The 12998-nt window shown below is 51.9% G+C and overlaps 1 long non-coding RNA gene across 1 annotated transcript; it reads left to right on the top strand.

Annotated features, from left to right (window-relative positions):
• The first annotated feature begins 7065 nt into the window (after nt 1-7065).
• LOC147344494 (uncharacterized) lies at nt 7066-11776 on the top strand. Its single transcript, XR_015155497.1, has 2 exons — nt 7066-7847; nt 9352-11776. It is a non-coding gene; the product is annotated as an uncharacterized LOC147344494 (long non-coding RNA).
• Nucleotides 11777-12998: the final 1222 nt, after the last annotated feature.

Raw genomic sequence — 12998 nt, 5'->3', positions numbered from 1 at the left:
TTATAATTTTGTATCAGAAAACATGAATTTTACGTTCACACTCTGTGACGATAGTATTTTATCTTAAATGGGTATGTTAGAATTCCGTAGCAGAAAACATCTTGGTTATTCTTCAGTCGTTTACTTTTTTGTCTTTTAGAAGTGGAACGTAATTTTAATAGTTTTATTTAATACATCAGACGTCACTGTGTAAAGATCTAAGGCGTACAGCAGGATGGTGTGATATTGTGATGAGTTTTTCACTCTTAAACTGACTGTGGCCACTTTGCATCTTGTGTATGAGTGCCTCAGTGGAGTAGCTCCTTAGGGGTGAGTCCTTGTGTCAAAGGGAACACCTTGTCATTGGTAGTGACACATTGCTCCCTGCACCCCCTCTCTCCCCCCCAAGAAGCTAACAAGTCACGTCTTAGCAGCTTGGAAGTTAGAGATCAAATCTGAGCCAGGGGTTACTGGAGCGTCTGCTCATACCAATGGCAGTATTTACTGGTCTGCCTGGGAGGTTCTGGCTTAGACCTGCCTGGCCCCCTGCAGTCTATATAAGACACATAGCAAACTGAAGTAGGGGTCCTCCTAAACCAGTCAGAGGCTGCTACTTCTCAACCCTGGTTGGGATTGTAAGACTGGGGTTACTAAGGTTGGTGTTGCTTCCAGTCGGACTTCCCTGGTGGCTCAGATGGTGGCTCATTGTCTGCCTACAATGCGGAATGCGGGAGACCTGGGTTTGATCCCTGGGTCTGGAAGATCCCCTGGAGAAGGAAATGGAAACCCACTCCAGTATTCTTGCCTGGAAAATCCCATGGATAGAGGAGCCTGGTAGGCTACAGTCCATGGGGCCCAAAGAGTCGGACACTTTGAGCGACTTCACTTTCACTTTCCCTGCTTCCAATTAGATCCCCTTGTGCACATCAAAAGCACCAGGGTTTCTCAGGCCTTACCCCAGGCTGGAATCTCGGGCTGCACGCAGGCCTCAGTAACTTTAAAGGTCCCCAGGTGACTCTGTGTGCCCTCAGGGCTGAGAACTTGCTTTAGGAATCTCACCTAACTGCAGATTCTGATTCAGTGAGATTCTGCCTCTCCTGTAAGCTCCCAGTAGATGGAGGTGCTGATGCTGCCTTGAGGCATAAGATCATGATCAAGAGTAAGATGCATTCAGCAGTTCTCACCCATCGAAAAGGCCTAAATGCAAGGTGAATTTAACAAAACAGCAAACTTCCTGCTGAATTCTTTGAGAGTCTTAACGGTTTGATGAAGGTTTCCCCGGTGGCTCAGATGGTTAAAGAATCTGCTTGCAATGCTGGAGATCCCTGAGTTGGGAAGATCCCCTGGAGGAGGGAATGGCTGCCCACTCCAGTGTTGCTGACCAGAGAATTCCATGGAAAGAGGAACCCGGAGGGCTACACAGTCCATGGGGTCTCAAAGAGTCAGATGAGACTGGGCAACTGACACTTAAATTTTCACATTGGATTAAGGTCCACCCTAGTGACCTCATTTTAACTTAATTGTCACTTTAAAGACTTAATCTCTGAATGCAGTCACATTCTGAGGTTCTAGGGATTAGTACTTCACCATGGGAGTGTGTGTGGGAAGAGGGAAATAATTCAGCCCCAAACCCCGACAATGTAGTGTTCTTTGGATCCTGACCTTTTAGGATGCCTCATCTAAATTCGGGCTTCCCTGATACCTCAGAATCCACCTGCACATCCTCTGGAGAAGGGATAGGCTACCCACTCCAGTATTCTTGGGCTTCCCTTGTGGCTCAGCTGGTAAAGAATACGCCTGCAATGTGGGAGACCTGGGTTTGATCCCTGGGTTGGGAAGATCCCCTGGAGAAGGGGAAGGCTACCCACTCCAGTATTCTGGTCTGGAGAATTCCATGGACTGTATAGTCCATGGGGTCTCAAATAGTCGACTTTCACTTTCATCTAAATTAATCATTGCACACACGAACTGAGATTGGGACAAGATGTCTGATTTCCCCTGGATGAAGCAGAATTACAAAGGTGAAATTACAGTATGTTTCAGGCACTGGGAGTTTAAAGACCCCAGCCTCCTCCCAACAGGAAGGGACCACCTTTCGGGGACCACCGGTAGGGTTAGATCTCTGCTTCTCACACTGGCTGCCTATTGAGGTCACCTGGAGTGCTTAAGAATTGATGTCAATGTTCAGGCCCCACTTCAAATCAATTCCATCACAATCTCTGGGGATAAGGCCTAGACATCTGTCTGTTAATGCTCCCCAGTGGAGTCTAGTGTGCAGCCTTTACAAAATGGGTATTGAATGTGGAGGCATGAGTGATTATTGATTGTAAAGCAGGGTGTCATTCATTCAACTTACCATGCCAGGCACTGGGACTACACTAGAGCCTGCTGGTGAAAAAGACGAACATGATCCTTGACCTTATGGGGCTTTTTAGTATGTTTAGTCCAAGATTGTACTGCTCACTGCATTGCAAGCCGACAAATGAGAGATGAGTTGTTGGGCCAGGAATGGTGACTTTATTTGGAAAGCCAGCAGACCAAGAAGATGATGGAGTAGAGTCCCAAAGAAGCATCTTGCTTCTCCTTCCCTTTTTGTATAAAAGAAGCTAGAATCTGGGGGAGGAACTGAAGAGCCTCTTGATGAAAGTGAAAGAGGAAAGTAAAAAAGCTGGCTTAAAATTCAACATTCGAAAAACAAAGATCATGGCATCTGGTCCCATCACTTCATGGCAAATAGATGGGGAAACAATGGAAAGAATGACAGACTTTATTTTCTTGGACTCCAAAATCACTGCAGATGCTGGCTGCAGCCATGAAATTAAGACACTTGCTCCTTGGAAGAAAAGCTATGACCAACCTAGACAGCATATTAAAAAGCAGAGACATTACTTTGCCAACAAAGGTCCATCTAGTCAAAGCTATGGTTTTTTCCAGTTGTCATGTATGGATGTGAGAGCTGGACCATAAAGAAAGCTGAGCACTGAAGAACTGATGCTTTTGAACTGTGGGGTTGGAAAAGACTCTTGAGAGTCCCTTGGACAGCAAGGAGATCAAACTAGTCAATCCTAAAGGAAATCAGTCCTGAATATTCATTGGAAGGACTGATGCTGAAGCTGAAACTCCAATACTTTGGCCACCTGATGCGAAGAAGTGACTCATTTGAAAAGACCCTGATGCTGGGAAAGATTGAAGGTGGGAGGAGAAGGGGACGATAGGATGAGATGGTTGGATGGCATCACCGATGGGATGGGCATGAGTTTGAGCCACCTCCGGGAGTTGGTGATGGACAGAGAGGCCTGGTGTGCTGTAGTCTATGGGGTTGCAAAGAGTCAGATAGGACTGAGCAACTGAACTGAACTATACCAAAAGGGGAGGGAGTGTGGTTGTTGTTGCAAACTTCTTGGTATTGGAATCCTTTGCTCTTGCTGTAAAGCCCCAACAAGACACATGTTCTTCTCTTTTCTACAACTTTTTATCTCTGTATGAATGGAAAGTTTTGTCTACAGTCTGACCTTTAGACTTTTAAAGATCAGAGCCTTGACAGTGAGCTATCCTGTATATCTCAGGCTCTAGACAACATTCTTAACTTGCAGCAAAAGCAATAGAATATAGAGTTTAAGGTAAAAGAAACAGATCCAGTATGGGGTCAGATTTGTTCTTCCCTGCTACAAGTACAGGGGTTCAATCCTTGGGTGGGGAAGATCCCCTGGAGTAGAAAATGGTAAGCCATTCCAGTAGTCTTGCCTGGGAAATCCCACCAACAGAGGAGCCTGGCGGGCTACAGGCCATGGGGTCACAAAAGAGTCGGACACGACTTAGTGACTAAATAACAAGTTACAAGTACAGTTATTTGAAAAATATTAAGTACAGTGTGGAGAGGAGAGGCAGTGGTTCCAAGAAAGAACATTTATTAGACAGCATGTGCTAGGTGCTATTCCAAATGGGATAGGTTTCATCACAAGTGCTAACACCCCCATTATTTTACGGATGAGAAAACCCAGGCTTGGAGAGACAAACTTGCCTTGGGTCATTGTAATAGTAAGACGCGGAGCCCTGGAGTCCTGGGTGGGCTGGACCAGACTTCTGCAGGGAGGCAGCAGATAGTCCAGGTGCCCGAGTGGCTGGGGGCACAGGGGCCAGCTCCTCCATTTGGCTCTGGAGGATGGCTGAGAGGCCCCAGGTGTATGGAAAGCATGTCAATTAGTTTCTAACTTGGGGGATGGATTCTTAAAAATACTAGCAGGAGCTATTTAAATAAATAACAGATACACAAAAGCAGCTTAGTCCCTTTAGGAAAAACCCTTTAAAATACATTTCGGGCCTTACTCTACTGCTCAGCGCCTGTCTAATGGTTCAGAGGAGTGTTATTAGCTCCCAGCCTTCATTTTGATTACCATGGAAATGAGATTTCTCCCCCATGCCTTGGTCCAGTCCCTCAAGTCGTTAATGAAATATCAGAGCTAATACGGTTTTTATAATTTGTATCACAATACTTAAGTGCAGAGCAGATGGCAGCTAAAATGAATGGGAGGAAGGCAGAACCTGGCTCAGAGCCTCCTGTTCAGCAGGACTGTTTATGACTCTGGGTCCTGAATAAATGGGCCATGGCTGGCCGGAGTGCCTTCTGATCTTGGTGGCTTCCCCGCAGACCATCGGGGTACATCTTCCCCTCTGCAGTGGGAAGTGAGGGATGCTAGTAAGTTCTGCCAGTCTCTTCTGTCTTCTTTTTAGCACAAAGCACTTTGATTTAGGGGTTTCTAAGGGCCTAAAGGATGGATCCAACCAGTCCATCCTAAAGGAGATCAGTCCTGAATATTCATTGGAAGAACTGATGCTGAAGCTGAAACTCCAATACTTTGGCCACCTGCTGCCAAGAGCTGACTCATTTGAAAAGACCCTGATACCGGGAAAGATTGAAGGCAGGTGGAGAAGGGGATGACAGAGGATGAGATGGTTAGATGGCATCACTGACTCAATGGACATGAGTTTGGGTATACTCCAGGAGTTGGTGATGGACAGGGAGGCCTGGCGTGCTGTGATTCATGGGGTTGCAAAGAGTTGGACACGACTGAGCAACTGAACTGAACTGAAGGGCCTAAAGTGAAAGTGAAAGTCACTCAGTCATGTCTGACTCTTTGCAACCCCATGAACTATACAGTCCATGGAATTCTCCAGGCCAGAACACTGGAGTGGGTAGCCTTTCCCTTCTCCAGGGGATCTTCCCAACCCAGGGATCGAACCCAGGTCCCCCATATTGCAGGCAGATTCTTTACCAGCTGAGCCACAAGGGAAGCCCAAGGGTACTGGAGTGGGTAGCCTATCCCTTCTCCAGCAGATCTTCCTGACCCAGGAATTGAACCAGGGTCTCCTGCATTGCAGGTGGGTTCTTTACCAACTGAGCTCTCAGGAAAGCCCGCTAAGGGCCTAACTACTTATTAATGATCTGAAAGTAATGACTCCTGGGAGTAGTTTATAAATAGTCACGAAAAGAGCACACAAAGCCGCAGGATCTCACATGGTGATCTAGGAGCTCAAACCCGGATGGAAGTGTGCTTCTGCTGTGAGGATTCTGGAATCACAGAGGGAACTTTGCCCACCGATCTGTGCTGCAGCACAGAGCTGGGAGATGCGGAGAGTGGGAGGGACCTGCTGTAGTGCACACAGCAGTGGTGGCCGAACTGGGACTGAACCTGGTGACAACTTCCTGGTTTCTCTAACTGGGGGATGGAGGTACAGGTGGTAGCTGTGTTGCCAGAGCTTCCGTTTTGCACAGCCATCCAAGGAGCTGTGATCTTAGGCAAATTACTACCTGCCTGTCCTTCATAAAATGAGGGGGTCAAATTAAGCCAGTATTTCTTACAGAGTGGTCCTGCCTGAGTTGGTGTCTGGAGGTGGGGCCTGGGACTACCCCAGGTGACCTGAACCTTCAACCATTGAGCTCTGGGTTCAAGTGGTCCCTCAGACCGCCTTGTAGAGCCGAGGTTTGTGACCTCCAGGCAGAAGATTTCAAACAGGGTCAGTCTGACAGCCACCACACTGTGCATTCCCTGTATTGGGTTTTTCCAGTAGTCATGTAAGGATGTGAGAGTTGGACCAGAAAGAAGGCTGAGCGCCAAAGAATGGATGCTTTCAAAGTGTGGTGCTGAAGAAGACTCTTGAAAGTCCTTTGGACTGCAAGGAGATTAATCAGTCCTAAAGGAAATCAACCCTGAATACTCATTGGAAAGACTGATGAAGCTCCAATACTTTGGCCACCTGATGCAAAGAGCTGGCTCGTGAGAAAGACCCTGATGCTGGGAAAGACTGAAGGCAAAATGAGAAGAGGGTGGCAGAAGATGAGATGGTTAGAATAGCATCGCCGGCTGAATGGACATGAATCAGAGCAAACTGGGAGATAGTGAAAGACAGGGAAGCCTGGCATAGCACAGTCCACGGGGTCTCAAAGAGTCGGATACTACTTAGTGACTGAACAACAACAGTCACTTGAGTTCAATTCAATTCAGTCGCTCAGTTGTGTCCAACTCTTTGTGACCCCATGGACTTCAGCACGCCAGGCTTCCCTGTCGATCACCAACTCCTGTAGTTTACTCAAACTCATGCCCATTGAGTCGGTGATGCCATCCAACCATCTCATCCTCTGTCATCCCCTTCTCCCGCCTTCAATCTTTCCCGGCATCAGGGTCTTTTCAAATGAGTGGTGGCCAAAGTATTGGGAGTTTCAGCTTCAGCTGTCCAGTGGGGTCTCAAAGAGTCAGACATGACTTAGTGACTGAACAACAACAATAGTCACTTAGTTTCCGCCAAAGTCAGTTCCTGGGGCGCAGAGAAGGGACTTCGGGCTCTGGGTGGAGGACAGGGCTTTGGAGAGGTGTCCCCTCACCTCCAAGATCCAGCAAGATCCAGTCATCTCAGCCTAAGGAGGAGTCGGGTTTGGCGGGATCCGCTCCTGGGCACAGGGCGCCTGGGGACGGCAGGGGGCGCTGTCCGCAAGGCTTTGGTTCCGGGGTCGGCTAGCCGAGCCGGCAGCCGCGCGTGCGCAGTAGCAGGGTAGGGATGTGGGCGTTCCGCAGGCGGGAGCCTGGCTTGTGCCCGGAGAGGCGGGTGGACAAGGGACCTCGCGCTGCAGAGCCGGGAGCGGACGGGCGGTGCAGAAAGCCCGGGGACCACGGCCTGGCCCGGAGCCTCTCAACCGCGCGCCGAATGCAGTGAACTTTGGCAAAAGTTGTTTCATTTTTATTATTAACTGTGCTCCTTGTAGGAAAGTTGTAAGCGTAGACACACATCTCCCACGGCCACTCCCTGCAGAGAGGGTGGCTGCTGCTTGAGGGCCCCGGTTCAGAGCTCTCTCGCCTACCCGGGGGTCTCTGTGAATCGCTTGCACCCCTCTGGAGCCGCTTTCAGTTCAGTGCAGGGAGAATCAACTCCCGTGCCCGGGATGGGGAGGTCTGAAGAGCATCGTGGTCAACAGGACCAGTGAGGGGCGCTTGTGCGTCCCCGGCAGGGAGCGCTGCGACCCCATGGGAAGGGCTTCCCGGACCGTCCTGAAAGCTCCTTGGACGGCTGCGACTGGAGGGACTTGCAGCCTGAGGTCCTGCAAGGACAGGGGTGTTGGGCTGGAGTCGGGGGAGTGCAAGGAGGGGGAGAAGGGGGAGGGAAGGCGGGTCCTTTGGCTTTGCCGGGCCTCACTGTTCAGTGGGGTTACTAATAGTTGCCCTGGTGGTCGGGGGGTGGCTAGGTGTGCAATTAGTGAGGATGACTCTGGCACCTGGTCGCTGAGATCGCGACAGTCCTGCCCACCAACGAGATCGGACAGTCCTGCCCACCAGCGAGATCGGGCAGCCCTGGGTGTGTGAGTGCCAAGGGACAAGGTCAGTGCCTGGGCCCAGAACGGGCCTCCACTGGAGTCTCCCTGGGCGGGGGTGGTGGTGAGGGGATCAGGGAGGGACGATTTCCCTCCCCACTCCTGGCTGTGGCCAAGCGCTGCCCACTGCCCACCCCCTTGGCTTCTGAGTCCTTCAAGGCTAGTCACCAGCTCTATAACTTCAGTCCAGGGTGGAAATCTCTGCAAGTTGTAGTTTCCTCATTTAGAAATTGGAAGCTGGTGGGGAGGGAGGTGGGAGGAGAGTTCAGAATGGGGAACACATGTATACCTGTGGCGGATTCATTTTGATATATGGCAAAACCAATACAATATTGTGAAGTTAAAAAATTAAATTAAAAAAAAGAAAAGAAAAGAAAAGAAATTGGAAGCCGGCTGCTGGTGGGGGCAGCGTTAGGTCCTTGGTTCTGCACCCCCCACCACCCATCTCAACCTTCTCTGGGAATTTGCAAACTCTGAAGGGTGCTGGGATGACCTGAGACTGGAAAAACATCCAGGCACCCTGGGCTCTCCGCCGACAGGTAAGTGCTATAGGTCTGGCTGGCACAAGGTTCCTTGGACCTTCCTGGGAACACGTCCTGGGATTTGGTTGTGGACCCCACTGACCCCTGGCACTGGGAAGGGGAGTGCCAGGGTAGCGGGGTGCGGGGCGGGATCCATCCCAGACTCATTAACCTCTGAGGCTATGCAGAGAGGGAGGGATTTTAGTGGTTTTGTTCGAGCAGGACCCTGAGCTGATGTTTCCCGTAGAAGGTGTCATTGCTCCTAGGATGTGAGGATACTCCTGGACTTGGATAGCCTGGGGGGTCAGGTCCTAACCTGAGTTCACTTGCCTGAGCTCTGGGTTCTGACCTGGGTTCACTTGCCTGGTGCCTGCCTCTCCCCATGGGTCTTAACTTTGATGAGTGAATAGTTTTAACAATCGCATCTTTCCTTCCCAGTTGAGGGCCAGTTCATGCTTTAGTTCTTTCATCCCTATAGCAGCGCTGCAAAACTGGTAGTACTCAGACCCACTCCCGGGAGATAGCTCGTAGACTCCTCAGGTGGGAGGTGAGGCTTCACCCCATGGAGCCTGGTGCCCAGACAGCCCCGTCCATGCAGGGGAGGGACCTGAAACTCCAGACCCCATTCACGACAATGGTGACCCTGAGGTCTCCAGCCGAGCATCTGGGGCTGTCTGGGTGGGCCTGGGTTCAGCCTGTTCTAGAGGCCGGGGGTCAGGAGTGGCAGTGTCTACCCCAGGTTCCCATGCCCCTCCCTGTCCCCCACTGGGGCCTGGCCCTCTGCGGAGGCTCTGCCTGTTTGCCCTTTAGTATAACCAGGGCTTTCTCCTGAGGTCTGGAGGAAGGTCCACCTCAAGGAGGGGGGCTCTACATCTTTGTGGGGAGGGCAGATGGAATGTGGGGAGCATTGGGGTGGCAGGAGCTGTGCCCGGCCCCACTGGCCAGAACTCTGTCTCCCAGGCCTGAGCTGTTTGCGCTTCTCACCTCCAGAGCGCGTCTGGGTCATCACGCCCCCTGCAAGCAGCCAGTCCAGGGCCCGTCTTGGACACCAGACCCCGCCCGTGGCCAGCCACTTTTCCAGAGGAAAGCACGGCCCCACAGGAGGCCCCACACCGCTCCATCACAGCTTTGAAGGTGGGAGCCAGGAGGCCAAGTCCAAATGGCATGGAGGGTAAACAGCTGAGGGCCCAGTTTGGCCTGGTCAGGAGGCTGGCCGCCTACAAAGGGACACTGTGAGGGGTGCCCGGCTGCAGAAGGGACCCATTCAGTTCCCCCTGAACGGGACTTGCCTGCTAATTAGGTGGGGAGGACCCTAGCAGTGGGTGGGCTGCAGGAAAAGTGTGGGATGGGTAAGCGGGCATGAGTAACCCTGCTGGGGGAGAGCTGCTGTTTCCGAATGGCTAGAGCTGAAAGTCCAAGCCTGGTCCTGTGCACCCACTGCCCCAGAACTGTGCGAGGTGCTGTTAAAAATGGGGATGTGCCAGCCCCGTCCCAGACCTCCCTCCTGCACTGGGTGGGGGCTTGCACTCATCATACCTCTGCTGGTGCTCGTCAGGGATCAGGCCTTTGGCACGCTGCCCCTCTGCCTGCTGCTGTCTGGGAGGTGGTGCCCCCTCCGGCTCTGGGGCGGCTGGTGGGGCTCAGGGCAGAACTCCCACACTTGTTCCTCTACTCAGCGGGCTCTGCAAATATTTCCGTGTTCTCCGTATGCTCTGCTGGGAGAGAGGGTAGGAAGCTCCAGTCCTGTCATTTCGTCTCATAGTAGGATGGTGCTGTATTATCCCCACTTCACAGGTGACAAAACCGAGGCTCCACCAGGCTGATGACTTGCTCAAGGTGACACCTGGTTCTGGCTTCTGGGGGTGGATGGAGGCTGGAAAAGTGATGTCAATTTCAGTGTGCAGCCAGGTTGGAGCCACAGCCCCCACAACCTCTTGATACCACTCCCTGTGGCCTCACTGCATGTGGGATGCACTTCAGGGCCGTCCAGGGCTCTGGGTGGGGGAGGTGAGGGAGACTGTCCTGTAAGTGCTGGTGGACAGCATGAAGACAGGCCCGGGGGGCCCGGGCTTCCTGGGAAAGGGGCCCTCTTCTCTTCCGGGAGGCCCTCCCAGGCACACAGCCCACTTCTGTGGTCCGTGTGGCAGTGGCGGCTCTGAGATTCATCTCTAGACCCTTCCGGGCACGTTTGCTGTTCCTGGGACGCCACCGACCTGTGTGCTTAAAGGTGGTTTCAGTGACTCTTGGTGGGCATCTGGTGGCTTAGTCGGAGTCACTTTGTGCCCCCGGTCTGTGCTGAGGGCACTCGTTCAGGACTTGCTAGGAGTGGGGTTAATGGATCCCAGAGGTGAGACCATGCAGGGTGTGAGCAGGGGCCTGAACAGGACACTGTAGTCCCACTAGAGGTAGTGAGTCGATCAGACAGGCCCGAGGCGTCCTGAGCAAGGGGGTCCTGGGTGACCCCCTGCCTACTTTTGGGTCCGTGGTATGGTGGTTCAGAGGCCGGGCAGGAGGCAGTGACGGACAGACGGTGGCTGGGGCTCCTGGCTCAGGTGGCCAGGGCAGCACTTGGTCTTTGGTGTTCCTTGACTGCACAGGTACGCCCTAAACCCCAGCCTCCCCCACGCCCCACCGCCCTGTTGCTGATGGGGGTCACTGGGGAGGGAGGCCTGGGGACGCCCCTGGTACAGGCTTCTCATGCTCCTGGGCAGACCCCTGCACAGAAGCCAGGGGCTCAGAGAAGTCCCATATGAATTCCTCCTTGATCGACTGAAGCAGAGTGAAAGCAGAGCTGCCATTCCATTGTTCTCTCTCCAGGCTCAGAAGAATGTGCTCAGAAAGGTAAAAAAAAATGGGGAAGGTTTGCTTAGCTAGCAGGCTGTTCCCAGAGCAATGAGCAACTGGATTGAAAAGCGAGTTGCTGTCCCTTGAAGTCTGAAAGGTTTTTCATTCCAGAGTCTCTGGGGAAGCTGACTTCTGTGTCTGTTCCGCCCACCCGCTTCCCAGTTTCGAATGAAGGATCAATGGGAGGATAGAATTGAAGAGAGAATCTGGAAGTAAATGTGACCTCCTTAACTCTAAGATCTTACTCTCGAAACTACAGACTCTGGATTTCAGCGCTGGAAGACCGTGAGGGGCACCAGGCAGCTGACACTTGCTCAGGGACACGCACCGGGCTAGTAGCAGGAGCTGAACCTGAGCCCAGGTCTTTGGACTTCCAGCTTTCTGGAGTCGGGAATCAGAGCAGAGTGTCCAGGTTTTGTGTCTCCCTTTTACACCCAGACACTCATGTACTACCTGACATCTTCCACTCAACATGATGAAACAGGAAAGAAATTGAATTTGTTTTCTATTGCCATGTGACAGATTACCAGATTTGTTAACAAATTTGGCAGATTAAAATGCATGCATTGATTATCTGACAATTTCTGTGGGTCTGGAGGCTGGGAGGGCTTAGCTGGGTCCTGTGCTCAGGGTTGAGCAGAATCGCGGTGCTCGGGAAGACTCTCAGGAGTCCACTGGGAGAGTGACTGCATGAATGTTGAGGGTGGGCACGGGGCTGGACGCCGGGGTCTGTGACACCAGGCATAGTAGCTCAAGGCCCTGTGGCCAAGCTCATGGTCAACCTAGCAAAGGTGCAGTGGGAGTGATCCACAGCTGACTGATACAGGGCCTCTCTGCTGTGGCCTGGGTGCATTCACAGCTGAATCTTTGGTGGGGGCAGAGGGAGGGCCTGGTGTTACTATTTCTGGTCTGATTAACCCTGGTGAGTGAGGTGCTGGGAAGAGCCCTGAGCCTCTTAAGTTTGAAGGTTGAGAGGCAGTGTTTTACTGCCAAGTGGGGAGTACAATCTAGCCCAGAGACCAGGCGCTGGGGGGTGAAGTTCAAAAGAGGAAAGATAAAGTAGGTTTTTCAAAGCTCAAAGACCTTGAGCTCGGTCTGTCCCTTATCAGGATCGTAGGGTCTCAGGGTGATGGCTGGCAATACCACGGGCTGGCTTGAGGGGGCTTGCTGCAAGTTGGAGGTGTTGGCTGGGATCAGCTGTGCGTGGGACGTGCCTGAGTTAACACTGTGGCACTCAGCCAGGTCAGTCCTGGGCTGGGCGCGCCAGGGCCAGGCCGGGGTTTGTCATGAGCCTCAGCTAGGTTTAGTTTTATGTAGAAAAATTATCAAATAAGATGGTTCTCAAATTTGAGTGTCGTGGAGCAAAGCCATGCTTATTATATAAATAAAAGGATATTCTAGCAGGCAGCTGCTTTATAAGGTCTGCAGATGGGTTCCTATGTCTTGGTGGGCCTATCTAGTCAGAGGGACACATTATGGTTTATTAAAAAAAAGTATTTATTTTTAATTGAAGCAATTTAATTGCTTTGCAATCAACATGAATCAGCCATAGGTATACATCTGTCCCCTCACTCCTGTACCTCCCTCCCACCCCGTGCTGCCCCTCTAGGTGGTCACAGAGCCCCAGTTTGCGTTCCCTGAGTCATACAGCAAATGCCCACTGGCCATCTATTTTACGTATGGTAAGACGGCACATTCTCCATTCATCTCACTGCCTCCCCCTCCCCTCAGGTTCACAGCCTGTTCTCTGTGTCTGGGTCGCCACTGCTGCTCTGCAAATAGATTCATCGGTA

This window comes from Bos grunniens, chromosome 26 (assembly GCF_055505025.1).
Source record: "Bos grunniens cultivar Pamir isolate PY7600 chromosome 26, Bosgru_T2T1.0, whole genome shotgun sequence".
Lineage (NCBI taxonomy): Eukaryota > Metazoa > Chordata > Mammalia > Artiodactyla > Bovidae > Bos > Bos grunniens.
Note: the sequence above shows the minus strand (reverse complement) of the source record. Positions and strands in the feature narration are given on the sequence as shown.